Genomic DNA, 14,991 nt, shown 5'->3' with positions numbered 1-14,991 from the left:
GGATGGATGTCTCCTTCACTGCAGGAACGTTTGCCCCTACCCTAGTCTGCCCTGCTGCCCTCAGTGAGGAGGCTATTGAACTCCTGAGGGCTATCTCTGTGGGTCAGTTGACCATTGTGAATGCCATCCAGGGACTGGCAGTTCAGGTCCAACAGAGCAATGCGTTCCTGGAAGGCATTCACTGTGACATGGCTGGCCTACAGAGATCCTTTCAGGCTATGGCCTCCTCTCTGACAGCAGCCAGTATCCCTTTGTCTCCCGTCCCCCCTCCAACTACCTCTTCCCAATCCCAGATCCCTCTCCCGTACCCATACAACGCACACGTACACACAGGTATGCATCCACATCAACAGACCAGGGTAGTTCAGACAAACACAAGCACCACAAAACCCAGCCTCCAGCATGCACACAAGCAACACCCACCTGCAGACACACCAACATCCACTCCCTGCTCTGACTTCCCTGCCACCCCTTCCCACGTGGACACTGCACAAGACAGACCTGCAGCCACCACACCATCATGCAAGGATCCAGCCACCAGTCCCATCTTACTCGCAGTCAGCACAATAGCAGATCTGCAGACATCTTCCAAAGTCACCACATCCGCACCCACAACAACCACTGACACCCAGACATGCATTGCATGTACAATACCTGCAGACTACCCCAACAGATAGTCACCCATCCACCATGGCATCTCCCAGCACCTCCCTCATCTCCTCCCAACACACCTAAACGCCCACACTCACCCACCCAATAGACACCCCGCACCCACAAGCATTCCGTGCATGCAACTGCACCCAAGACATTCACACCTACACATCTGACAACCACTTCCTCTACCTCCATTCCCAAACGCTTTTGCCATGACCACCCTGTGTGTCAAAAAAAGCATTTTCTATCAGAGTTTTCCCTTTTCCCTATCCCTCTTTCACCCTGTGAGACCCCCAAGGGTGATGTGTCCCTGCCCAAGTCCAGCCCTTCCACCTCCAAGTCCTCCCCTGCCCCCCTTGCTAAAGCCCATGACCCCCCTGCCAAGAGATCTGCCCCTCCCAAGCCCAAACCCAAGGAACTCCCTCCCAAGCCCAAGTACCCCCCACCCAAGCCCAAACCCAACCCCCGCTCCCTAATCCCTGAGGAGCCTGCTCCCATAGTTACCCTGCAATGTGGAGGTAATTTTGCACTCAACAGTCAAGTTGTTGCACAGTGAGGAGTGAGGTGCCATTTGTGCCTTGGGCACCAATAACTATGGACTGGCCATTGGACTTCTATTTGTACATAGTTAATTTTACATTTTTAAAACTTTTAGTACATCTGGTCCAACCTGCAGTTGGTATCAATGGTAACATACTTGTCCTGTCTTTCTTTCTACATGGCTGTTTTGTCTTTGTGGGCTTTGGTTTGTGTGTGTAAGATGTGTGTGTGTGTGTTGGTTGTGCTACCTGTTGTGACTGACACTTAAACACACAGAGGGTAACCCATTAATAACCTGAAGGACCTGGGTAAATCATACAATACAGCTGCAATCGTCCAACAGGAAATATTTTCAAAAAAATGAGTTTTACCAGCATATACATTGCAACACACGCATGCAGCATAAACCAACATTTAGGCCCTCATTATGACATTGGCGGTAAGTGCAGCTTACCGCCATGCTGACTGCCGCCAACATACCGTGACCGCAGCGGAATATCGCTACGGGTATTATGACCCACACATAGAAATCCACCACTATACAGACATACATATAAGTCCACCAGCCCAAAGGTCAGTGATAAACTGGTAGTACCAAAACCCACACTGTTACGCCAACAGAAATACGCCCACAGCATCATGACCCACGAATCACCGTGGCGGTCATTCAACTGCGGTAAACCACTGGCGGTACAGACCGCTGCGCTCTAAATACACACACACTAACAAAGCAAAACCACATTTGCCAATTCAAACAACACACACCTGACACATATACACACACCACACACACAACACTAAAAAAACACACACACACTACCCACAACCCTTTATGACCCAAAGAATTTGACAACTGATAGAGAGACACAAGCCAGGAGCAAACACCGAATCAGAGCTACAAAATACCATCACTCATATACCATCCATGCACCTCACAGCACACACCCAACACATCACCCCACACGCCCTCACACACACCACACACACTTCACCCATGGCACCACAAAGACACCCCAGGTTCTCTGAGGAGGAGCTAAGGGTCATGGTGGAGGAAATCATCCGGGTAGAGCCACAGCTATTCAGATAACAGGTGCAGCAGACGTCCATTGCTAGGAAGATGGAGCTATGGCAGAGAGTCATGGACAGGGTCAACGCTGTGAGACAGCACCCAAGAACAAGGGCTGACATCAGGAAGAGGTGGAACGCCCTACAGGGGAAGGTGCGTTCCGTGGTAGCAAGACACCAGATAGCTGTACAGAGGACTGGCGGTGGACCCCCACCTCCTCCCCCACAACTAACAACATGGGACGAGCAAGTCTTGGTGATCATGCATCCTGAGGGCCTGGCAGGAGTAACAGGAGAACTGGACTCTGGTAAGTCAAATCTTTACTACTTTATCCCCCCCCACCTACATGCCATCACAAACTCCTACCCCTACCCTCACCCCCATCACTCCACCACCTCACATATGCCCCACCATGACAACCCACCCATCCCAATACCAAGCCCTGCATGCAACACCAATACATGGACACCACTCACAGCCCTGCATAGAAACCCATCACTAAAGCATGCACATTAGAGAGAATCACTTAAACCAAATCACAACTCAAACAAGCCAAAGCTGCCTTAGTAATAACAACCTAGAGGGAAATATACCCATGCACAAGATGTCACACTCAGAAACAATAACACTACATTTACATCGCCACAGGACCTCCACACAACGTCACCGGAGAGGAGGTGCGAGGAACATCCAGTCCCCCCCAGAAGAGGCCCACAGTGATAATAGCAGCTCTGCATGCCTGGATCAGTATGACCAACCTGGCCCATCAGGGACCTCTGGACAGTCGGTGACCCAGCCACAGTCCCAAACCACCACAGAGCCTCCCTCCTCAGGGAACACCAGCACAGCACCCACCCAGCTGGCCCATCTCTCTGTCCCCAGGACACGTCAATCAGCAGTGTGTCCACCACTACAGGGACCACAGGCAACTCCACAAACACAGGACGATCAGGGACCTGGGGTCAGTGCAGTGGGCACACAGTTCAGGGGACAGAGGCACAGTACAACAGGGAAGCTGGGAGGACTGCTGTGCAACACGGGGAGGACAGGCCCAGGGAACTGACTCTCCACAAGGCACTCACCAACATCCAGGGAGCATACCACCATTCCCAGGAGAACATGGGCCAGATAATGGCCAAGTTGCAGGAGACCCAGCAGCTGCAGGAGGGACGGTACCTGGGGATCAGGGAGGACCTTAGAGACATCCATACCACCCTGGTCACCATTGCAGGGGTGCTGGCAGACATGGTCAACACTATGAGGGAGGCAGTGGCACACCAACGGGCCCCTGACACTAGCCACACCGAAGAACAGCCCTCCACCTCTGCCAGCACTAGTGGACAGGAGGCCCCGCCCCAGGACCAACATGCCACCAGCACCCCACCCCCTGCAGAAGGAGAACCAGCCCATAAATGGTCCCTGCGATCTAGGCAGAAGCCAGAGAACATTGCCAAGACCCCCGCCAGGAAATGGGACTCACCTGATTGTCACCCTTGTATCCCACTCTGGCACCCCGTCCACCTTGATCTGACATTGCTCCACTTCCTATGCCCCCTTGGACAATGCACCTGTGATACCAATAGTTGGACTCTATCCTGGACATTTCTCCACCATCAACCCAGCCCATTGCAATACCCCCTACACATATTATCACAGAAATAAACACCCTTGGAACAAATACAAATATGGAGTCTGTCAATTGATTGAAATATGTATTATCTAAACAAGCTGTAAACATTGCAATTAAAATGTACAGTTATATTTCCATAGATATGACCTGTAGTGGGCAGCAGTAGCACACCAGGAGCCAGAGTGGGGAACAGATATCCGAAAATAGAGATGCCAAAGGGTATAGTAAGTGGCCATAGTAATAGGGAAATCAGGTTGCCATGTACAATGTCCAATACAAAACTGCAATGGAAGGTGAAGTTACAGTGTCTTACCTGTGTGTCACTGGAAGAACTGTTGGATTATTGTAGTTCTGTTGTCCACATCCTCTTCCTCTGCCTCCTCTTCGTCACTGTTCACAGGCTCCTCCGCTGCAACACAACCATCCCCAGGTTCATCCTCCTGCAGAAAAGGCACCTGGCGTCTCAAGGCCAGGTTGTTCAACATGCAACAATGATCTGGCACACCTTTTTGGGTGAGTAGTACAGAGATCCACCTGTCAGATTGAGGCACCCGAACCTGGCCTTCAGGAGGCCAAAGGTGCGCTCAATGATCCTCCTTGTTGGCCCATGTGCCTCATTGTAACGTTCCTCTAACCTTGTCCTGGCATTCCTCACTGGGGTTAGCAGCCATTAGAGGTTGGGGTAACCAGAGTCACCTGTAAATATAGAGGGATACCCGTTAGCAACACACTTACCCTTAGGGACAACCCCACACTCATATGCCTACATCACCTGGGTGGGGATCATGGGCTCACCTATTAGCCACAGTTGAGCCATCACATATGGGATGCTGCTATTCCTCAAGATAAAGGCATCATGCACAGAGTCAGGATACTTTGCATTGACATGGGAGATGTACTGGTCCGCCAAACTCACCATCTGCACATCCAGAGAGTGAAAGCTCTTTCAATTTCTGAACACCTGTTCATATCTCGGGGGGGCAAAGGCAATATGTGTAACATCAATAGCACCAATGATGTTGGGGATATGTCCAAGTGCATAGAAGTCAGCCTTCACTGTGGCCAAATCCTCCACCTGGGGCAATACGATGTAGCTGTGCATGTGTTTCAGCAGGGCAGACAACACTCTGGTCAGCACGTTGGAGAACATTGGCTGTGACATCCCTGAATCCATGGCCACAGTCGCTTGGAAGGAACCACGTACCAAGAAATGGAGCACTGACAGGACCTGCACTAGAGGGGGGATGCCTGTGGGGTGGCGGATAGCTGTAATCAGGTCTGCCTCCAATTGGGCACACAGCTCTTGGATTGTGGCCCTACCAAGTCTGTAGGTTAGTATAATGTGCCTGTCCTCCATTGTTGCCAGGTCCACCAGGGGTCTGTACACGGGTGATGTCTCCATCTCCAATTCATCCTCATTATTTGAACTCTAGAGTGAAAAATGGTGTGCAGAAGGTCACATTCAAACATGTACTGAGATTAATATGCAATTTTTGTTTTACAGAAACAGTATGTGTACTTGTAATTCAGTTGATGTGACTATGTCTGCTGTGATGCAGTTAGGTGCCATGGCCTGTGCCCCCCTGAAATGGCGGCTGCCTGACCTGTGAGGAGGGACAAGTGAAATAAGGTAATTCCGCTGGCATTGTGCACCATTGCGGTCGGCGGTCGATGACTGCCGTGCAACGCCGCATTGGTTTTCATTGGGGCCTACGGGTTCCAGGAGCCAATGGCGATGTACGCCGGCTGTGGTGGTACGCACGGCCGCGGACGTGACCGCTATTTTCTATCTGTTCACTCACTTGCTACCTGACATTCAACAGGAGAGCACCTACACTGAAAGTGCTGCTGTGACCTGTGTCTGGAAGTGACCATGGCTCGAGTGTCTGGGGAAAGGGCCCCTGCCTTGACATTGGAGGATTTGGAGAGACTGGTGGATGGGGTCCTACCCCAGTACCCTTTACTTTATGGTCCTCCAGACCAACAGGTGAGTACACTGTGAGCATGATGCGTGGGGCATGAATGTATAGAGTGCTGTGTGTGTAAGCCTCATGTTGGGGAGGGACTGAGGCATCCTGAGCAGAGTGCTGCTTGTACGGTGGTCAATGTCTGTGCGTAAGGGGATGGGAGGAATATGGTGGGCAATGACTATGACAGTCCGGATGGTATGACTAATACCTTTTCTGCTGTATTTTTCCTGCAGATCAGCGCCCATCAGAAAAAGGGTATTTGGCGTGCCATCGCCAAGGAGGTGCGGACCCTAGTGGTCTTTGACAGGCGGAGCACCCACTGCCGCAAACGGTGGGAGGACCTGCGCCACTGGGCAAGGAAGATGGCGGAGGCCCAGCTGGGGCTGGCCTCCCAATGAGAAAGTGGTGCCCATCGTACCCTGACCCCCTGATGTTCGGAATCCTGGCGGTGGCCTATCCGGAGTTGGAATGGCACTTGAAGGCATCACAGCAGCCACAAGGGAGCGAATACAGATTCAGGTTCCTGACTTTGCATGCATTAAGGTGTTACCTGGGTGGGGGATATGGGCTGTGGGTGTCCCTAGGCCAGGGCGAACATGGCAGGGTAGGATAGGTTCCATGATAGGGAAGCTCAGATGCACTCCAACCACAATAATGTTGGTGGGCATCTACTACTGGGCAGGGTCCTGTGGGTTTCAGGTGTGCAGCTAATGCCGTTAGGCATTGTACCCCATGGGCTGGTGACTATCATTGTAACTGGTAGTGCATGGCCTAGTGCAGTGGTTTCCAATCTGTGGGCCAGGGACCCCTTGGGGTCCGTGAAGCCTCCTCAGTGGGTCCGCGACTGCATAAAAAATATAATAATATTAGGTCCCAGTTATCAGAAATGACTCAGTGGGGGTCCTCGGGTTCCAATAATGATTCAGTGGGGGTCCCCGGGCTCCAGTACTGATAAAATGGGGGTCCACAGAAGTCAAAAGGTTGGGAACCACTGGCCTAGTGCATAGCGCTGTTCCCTGTGAGTTGTGTACGCCAACGGTAGTGTTGTTGCTGGTATCGACCAACTCTATCCTCTATCTTCCTCCCCCTTTTTGTTTTGTCGCCCTGTACTCGTGTGCATTAGCATCATCTGGCAGAGGAGCAGAGGCACCGGTGATGGAGGGAGCTGCATCCCACATGGGCCTGGAGGCCGAATCCACCGACGGTGAGGGCACCAGTGAGACAGAGGGCGAGGGGAGCACCATGATGGAGACAGGAGGGGACAGTACCGACAGCGACTCCTCCTCCGATGGAAGCTCCCTGGCAGTGGTGGACACCTCTGTGCCCACCCCAACTACAGGTACAGCCGCCACCCCCGTACCAGCACCGCCCTCCCAGCAGCCCCTCAGCGTGTTTCCCATGCCCGCTCACCCAGGATGGTGGGCATCTCCTTTGCCCCAGGCACCTTAGGCCCTGCCCCAGTCAGCCCTGCTGCCCTCAGTGAGGAGGCTATTGACCTCCTGAGATCACTCTCTGTTGGGCAGTCAACCATAGTGAATGCCACCCAGGGTCTTGCAGGGCATTTGCAACAAACAAATGCATACCTGGAGGGCATTCACTCTGGCATGGGGCCCATCAGAGAGCATTCCAGGCTCTGGCCAACTCTCTGATAGCAGCCATTGTCCCTGTCTCCAGCCTCCCTCCTCCAACTTCCTCTACCCAGTCCCAATCCCTCAATCCCAACCTATCCCTAGCACACCTTCAGACCAGCATTCTCCCAAATCAACACACAGAAGTGGCTCAGGCAAACACAAGCACCACACTTTATCCCACAAGCACTTACAGAAGCACCATCCACATGCAGACACACCAACATCCACTGCCTCCACTGTGTCCTCCTCCTCCTCCTCGTCCACCTCCCTCCCAGTAGTATCTCCACTCACACCTGCATGCACTACATCCTCATCCAGTACCTCCATCACCAGCATGCCTATCACTACACGCCCGTCACTGGCAGTCACCACTCGACATCCATGCACACGTCTCCTGTATCCTCTCCCACTGTGTCTGTACCCCCTCCTCCCAAAGTACACAAACACAAGCACATGGACAGCCAACAGCCATCCACCTCACAACAGCATCCAGCCCATGCTCCTGCACCCAAAAACAGCTGACTGAAACCTCCTACAACTACTCCTTCATCCTCCACTCCCAAACCTTCACCCTCTTCCTGCCCCAGTGTCCCTAAGAAGCTTTTCCTTGCCACCATTGACCTATTCCCTACCCCTCCCCCCCGTCCTTCACTTCGGGCCAGGATGGCCAGAACCCAGCCCAGTACCTCAGCCTCCCAGCCACGGCCACTGTGGTTTCTGCAGCTACTGCAGGTGTGAGAGGCCCCAAGGAGGCACCCGTCAGCATAGCCAGTGTGCCAGCAGCACCCGCCAAAGCCAAGAAGGGTCTGCCACCTGGCAAGAAGGGGACACCAGCCAGCAAGGGAAAGGAGGCACCACTAGCCAGCAAGGGGAAGGAGGAACCACCAGCCATCAAGGGCAAGAAAAAAACACCAGCTGGCAGAAGCAAGGAGGCACAAACATCTGCCAAGGGCAGGAAGGGGCACACAACACCATCCATGGCATTTCAGCCGTCCGAGGCTGCAGGTGAAGGGATGGAGCCTACCCCTTCTGAAGCCAGCACCGCTACCTGCACCATGGGCAGCACCGCTACCTGCACTGCAGCCAGCACCGCCACCTGCCACGCAGCCAGCAGCACCATTGCCAGCAGCAGCAGCCCCAGTGGGCAGCCGTCTGAGGCTGCAGGTGAGGGATGGAGCCTACCACCACTACTGGCAGCACCGCCACCTGCCCCGCCACCAGCAGCACCACTACCAGCAGCAGCAGCCCCAGTGGGCAGCTGTCTGAGGCTGCAGGTGAAGGGATGGAGCCTACCACCACTACTGACAGCACTGCTAACTGCCCCACCACCAGCAGCACCACTGCCAGCAGCAGCAGCCCCAGTGGGCAGCCGTTTGAGGCTGCAGGTGATGGGATGGATTACCACTACCGCAGCCAGCACCGCTACCTGCACCACGGCCAGCACTGCTACTTGCACCGCGGCCAGCACCACCACCTACCCCGCCACTAAGCAGCACCACTGCCAGCAGCAGCAGCCCCAGTGGGCAGCCATCCGAGGCTGCAGGTGAAGGGATGGAGTCTAGCACCACCACCTGCCCAACCGGCAGCAGCACCACTGCCATCAGCAGGAGACCCAGTGGGCAGCTGTCCGAGGCTGCAGGTGAAGTGATGGAGCCTCCCACCACCACTGACAGCACTTCCACCTGCAGCGCAACTCCTATCAACTGAGCAGCCGTCACCGCCAGCAAGCAGTGTGAAGTAGTGACTACATGGGCTGCAGTGCGTCCTGGCCCCTGCAACACCTGTCAGTGTGACACCCTGGTGAGAGACTGTGACCTTGCCCCATCCAGGACAAAGCACACTGGGCACAAAGCCCCCTCCAGAACCAGTGGAAGAAGATATCCACTCACCCCCTCCTTGCCAGGATGAAGCACACTGGGCACAAAGCCCTCTTCAGAACCGGTTGAAGAAGGCATCCACTCACCCCCTCCTTGGCAAGATGATGTGCACTGGGCATAAAGCCCCCTCCAGAACCAGTGGAAGAAGGCATCCACTCACCCCCTCCTTGGAAGGATGAAGCACACTAGGCACAAGGCCCCCTGCAGAACCAGTGGGTAAACTACCCACTATGGGGACTGTGGCTTTGCACTCCCCAGGACCAAGCAGTGGACAAATCACCCACTTGAGAAACTGTGGCTTTGCACTCCCCAGGACCAAGCAGTGGGCAAACCACCCACTTGAGAGACTGTGGCTTTGCACTCCCCAGGACCAAGCAGTGGGCAAACCACCGACTAGAGAGACTGTGGCTTTTTTACCCCCCCCAGGACCAAGCAGTGGGCATGGAGACCCCTCCAGGCCTGTGGCATTGTACCATCTTCCGGCTGAGGTACTCACCCATTTCCCGTTCCCCTGAGGTGCCTGAGTTTTTTTGACCTGATGCCCCTGCAGTGTTCTCTCCATATTGAGACAGGAGTCAAGTGTGGCCTTGGCCTATGTGTTATGGCCCCGTGGTACATGGACATTTTGGAGTGGGCATTGTTCCTCCTTTTGTATATATTGTACATACTGTTTATTGTTTAAGGACGTATTTATCTAACACTGTACTATTACACTCATTTGAATCCATTCCTTTTTTCTTTGCATTATTCCTGAGGGTTACCGGGTGTATACATTATGTTGTTGCATCTGTTTGTGTGTAAGGTTTTGGAGGTGGGGGTGTTGCCTGTTGCGTGTGTGTGTGTCACTCTCTTTTTCCTCCCCCCCCTTGTGTGCTAGGTGCACTACTCACCGTGGTCATCTCCACCGGCGTTCGTGTTTCTGGTGTATGAGAAGGTACACCGGCTTTGGAATAAAGTGCTGCTCGGGCTCCATGGCGTTGTGGTTCTTCCTTAAGTGTCGAGAGGTGAGTTGTTTCCCTTAGGTGCACTGTTTCCGCCATGCTTTTGATGGTGTTGGTACCGCCCCGGAAAGGTGGCAGATAGGCCTGTTGTAATGCTGTGGGTGGTACATTGTCTTCTCTCTGGCTGTGTGTTTGTTGCTACCGCTGTGGCGGTCGGTGTGTTAAAGTGGCTGTCTGTGTTGGCGGGTTTCCGCTGTGGTCATGATTCCATTATTTTTACCGCCGGCCTGTTGGAGGTGTTACCGCTGCTTTATCACCGACCGCCAGGGTTGTAATGAGGGCCTTAATGCCTCAAATAATACTCATAAACTGATTCATATGGAAATATACAATTTATTCATGGTGTATGGTGTTGACTATGTTGTGTGTGATGTGTGCGTGGTGTGTCATATGGTTCTTTGAATGGAAGTGTGATAGTTTTGCATGGTATTGTGGTGTTGTTATGTATTGTTGTATCTATGTTTTGTCATGTGGGGTGTGCTTGGCAAAGCATTTGTGTAGTTGTGGTTGTGATGTCGCTGTGTGAGTCGGTGGTGTTGTGTATGATTGTGTTAGACAGTGGCGGTGCTGTGTGTGCGGGCTAGTGTGTTATGGCTCTTGTGTTTTGGCCGCGGTGTGTGTAGTTTCGGATGGGCATGTGTGCAGTATGTGTTTGTGTAGGATTGTGTGTGTTCATATGGGTTTGTGCTTTCATGTTTGTGTCCATCGCAAGCCGCTCTGGATGTATGTGCTGTGTGTGCATGTGTACTAATGCCTTTCCCTCCAGTGTGTGCTAGGGGTTTGTACTTTATGTTGTCTTTGTCGGCGTCACTGGTTCTGAAGTTGTTTTGTGAGCAGTAGCAGTGGGAGGACCTTGAGTTCAGGCTCCATGGCAGCTCCGGCACATCTTTGTTCCCAAAGGTGAGTGTTTCCTTTTATAGAATTGGTTTACGCAAGGGTTTTAGAGTGGTGCGACCGCAGTGGAAACCCAGCAGGTGTGCAGCCTTGTAATACGTCCAGCGGAAACATTGTCCCCACTGGTCTGAAGGTGCCTACCACCATCTGCGGTGTCCTGACTGAACTGGCGATACCGGTGGTAGTTTGGCTGTGTTCCTTTGGGAACACGACCATGGTCATAATTTGGCGGTGTTCAGTGCTGGGCCGTCGGCGTTACGACTGCCGCCTCCAACATGGTGGTCCTATGACTGCCAGACTCGTAATGAGGGCGTAAATTACGTGACAGTTTCAACCTTTCTATTTTATTCCTTGTGTCTTTTTATTGGTGTGGGCTTAATTGGTTTCTTAAAACCTTTTGTTTACCTCTATCATTCTGTTTTTATAGCTTAGCAGCAAAGGTGCACACTGAGGATGCCCCTTGGTGCACAGGCGTTTCACTTTGGCTGTCCTAGGCTTGATGGTGCAAAGCACCGAACGAGCTTGTGAGATGTGCACTTTTTAGGCAAGGTTGAATGAAATATTCACGGAGAGGGACCTGCTACTTAATGTTTTTTTACAGCTGGATGGGTCAGCTAATGCAGAATGTGCCCCCCTCTACTTCCAGTTTCAACACAGGCTGTGATGCTCAGAGGATCTGTTTTGCCTCTGAATGTTATCTTTATTTCCAAAAAATCAGTTAGCAATGGAGGCTTAGTAAAAACAATACAAGTTTAATTTTATATTCAATATTTCTAGCAAAGTAATTGATATGAAGATTGTGGCCTACCAAAGAGGCACCAGACTTGGACGATAATGGTAAAAAAGGGTCCAGAAGGCAGCCTCCCCCACAAGGGCAGAGACATCGGGATTGGTTGTCTACGTGAGTATGAGTACCAAGGCACTTAGAATAGCTGATCCTAGGCATATGTGTATATTGTTAGTCAAAAGCCATAAATTAATTGCTCGGTCAGTGTGAATGCTAGACCATGGGCCTGATTGCAACCTTGACGGAGGGGATAACTCTGTCCCCAATGTGATGGATATCCCGCCCGCCATATTACAAGTTCCATTGTATCCTATGGAACTTGTAATACGGCAGACGAGATATCCGTCACGTTTGGGACAGAGTAATGCCCTGTGCCAAGGTCATAATCTGACCCCATGTCTGTAACATTAAGGACCTCACTAAGGTGGCATCTCCCCCAGCAATAGGCGTCCTACTACTAGGCAGATGTTGGTGCCCCATTACAGGTGGCACAGACAAGTTGTGCCTCCTGCCCATTGTAAACCCTGCCAACAGTGGACAGGTAGACACGTGGGGCCTGATATGCATGGAGACAGTGCCATGAAACACAGGTCCGGCTTGCTTACAACACCAGAGAAGTACATAAAATTAGCATTACATAGAAGACTGTGAAGGCATACATTGCCAAGGTGTAGATCAGGAATTTGCTGGTCATACTGCCACTTTGCACTGAATATTAATCCATGCATGATTGACATTACTACGCTGCCAGCCCATTTTGTATGTGAAAATATCCTGTTGCAGTCTGAGAGCAGAATATTTGTCTATGCAAATGTAAGCCGCTGCACTACGCTACTAGCAAACAAGATTGTAATTGCACAGACCTGCTAGTACCCATATTCAACCTTAGAATCCCAACATGAATGAAACTGAACTGCTCTTACTGAAGTAAGTCTTGATCATTACGATCTAGTAGGATCTTTTCAACTGGATCAGAATTAGAAGGAAAATGACATATGACACGAGAGTGAGGATTACTGCTCTTACATTCCTCATGCAGTGTTTTCTGCAGAGCATGTAGCTGATACAGAAAATCCTTTGGAATATCGTTAAGGAAGCATTTTTGCTGAACCATATTTATTATAGCTCCTTGTGCCACATTATGCATGCACCAGGCATAATGGATGCATGGCATGAAAATGGCGCAGTGAAATTTACAAGATTTCACTGTGCTATTTTTGGTGTCATTTTTAACACCTACTCAAAGCTGGTGTTGATATGACACACCCATAGTCACCTATGGGCTTCCATGCACTTTGCTGCACTAGCCTCAAAGTTTTTGAGATGCACCTTGGGCAGATTAGTACCGACTTGTTGGCAGGCCTGTTTGATATCATAGGTGGGTCCTATTTGTAGTTTAGTACTTTAGTTAGCCCTCAGCTAAGTGCAGTTGGTGAATGGGTGGGATGGTTGCTTGGCAGTAGTAGCAGTGTCAATTGTTGGAAGGGGGCTTGTTCTTAGCTGGGTTTCCAGTGCCATATTTTGGCCTGAGACTACGTTTGGGCGCCTGCTGTGGAGCTACTTGGGTTGACATGGTTGGCCCTTGTGATTCCTGGGAGGGTATTTCCTGTGCTGTTTCAGCTGCTTGGGACAACTGTTGCTGGTTGTCCAGGGCTGTTGTGGGGGCCTCTTGTCCGGTGTGGGTGTCTGAGGGTTTGTTGACTAACTGCAGCAGTGCTCTAGCAATGGTGGCCATTGTGGCATTGTATTATTTCCACTGCTCCATGGCCTGTTGGTGGTGTTCCAGCTTCATCCTCTGACTTTGCTCCAGGGTGGTTACAATCTGTGCCAACCTGTCTTGGGTATGTTGGTATGCCCCCAATACCTTTGCAATGACGTCCTGGGCTGCTGCATCTATCCGGTGCCCTACCCCCTGACACACTGGGGCACTTGACCTTGCCCTGGCCCCCTGTGCCTGTGTCCCCTGCACAGGTATTGATGTGCCACTAGTACTGGGGCCTTCATCTTACTGCATGTTGGGGGTGGGAGACTGTGGCCTCTGTTGCTGTGTTCCACCTGTTTGTGCCCTGGGTCCACTGGTGTGGGCACGCCTCCCCTGGTCTGCTGGTATTGACTGGGTGTTAGGGGTGACAGTGTTTTACTGGGTGGGGCTGCTGCATGGTGAGCATCCAGGGCTTTGTGAGGGGCCTGCTTGCTCATCAGTGTCCAGGGATCCTTCACCAGTGTCCTGTGATGTGCCTCTGTCTCCCTGGAATGCTGTGGCACTCCTTGTCCCCTCCATTAGGGTTGCATGGGTGGTGGTGCCTGTTGGGGGACATGGAAACGTTTGTTACATATGCATAAGGGTTTGAGGTAGACTGAACTGTGCAATTTAGTGCTGGTGTGCCTTTCAGTGGCCTTCAGGGGTGCCTTTGTGAGGTGGACATTGCATTTAGTGTCAGTGGTGGGGTTACATTGTGGTGGGGGTTATTATTCCATTGTGGGTATGTGCAGGGGTGGGTGGCTGTGCACAGTGGGAGTGATGTGGGCCTGGTAGTGAGTTGTGGGTGATGCAGGGTGGTGGATGTGGTGAGTAATGGCTGGGAGGGGGGTGGGTCTAGGTGGGTGTCGGTGGGGTGGGGCGGTGCATGCATTACAGGTATGGTGTGTATGGGGTAAATGTAGATGACTTACCCAAGTCCGTTCCTCCAGTGAGTCCCTCTGGGTGCAGGATGGCGGTTACCTTCTCCTCCCAGTCGGTGTAGTCAGGTGGTGTGGGTGGCGGTCCTCCCCCAGTCTTCTGCACTGCGATGTGGTGCCTGGATGCCATAGCCCCGACCTTCCCCCGCAGGTCATTCCATCTCTTGCGGATGTCGTCCCTGGTGCGTGGATGGTGTCCCACTGCATTCACCCTTTTGACAATGGTCTGCCACAGCTCCATTTTCCGGGCGATGGGTGTGTG

This window comes from Pleurodeles waltl, chromosome 2_2, assembly GCF_031143425.1.
Source record: "Pleurodeles waltl isolate 20211129_DDA chromosome 2_2, aPleWal1.hap1.20221129, whole genome shotgun sequence".
Classification (NCBI taxonomy): Eukaryota; Metazoa; Chordata; class Amphibia; order Caudata; family Salamandridae; genus Pleurodeles; species Pleurodeles waltl.
Note: the sequence above shows the minus strand (reverse complement) of the source record.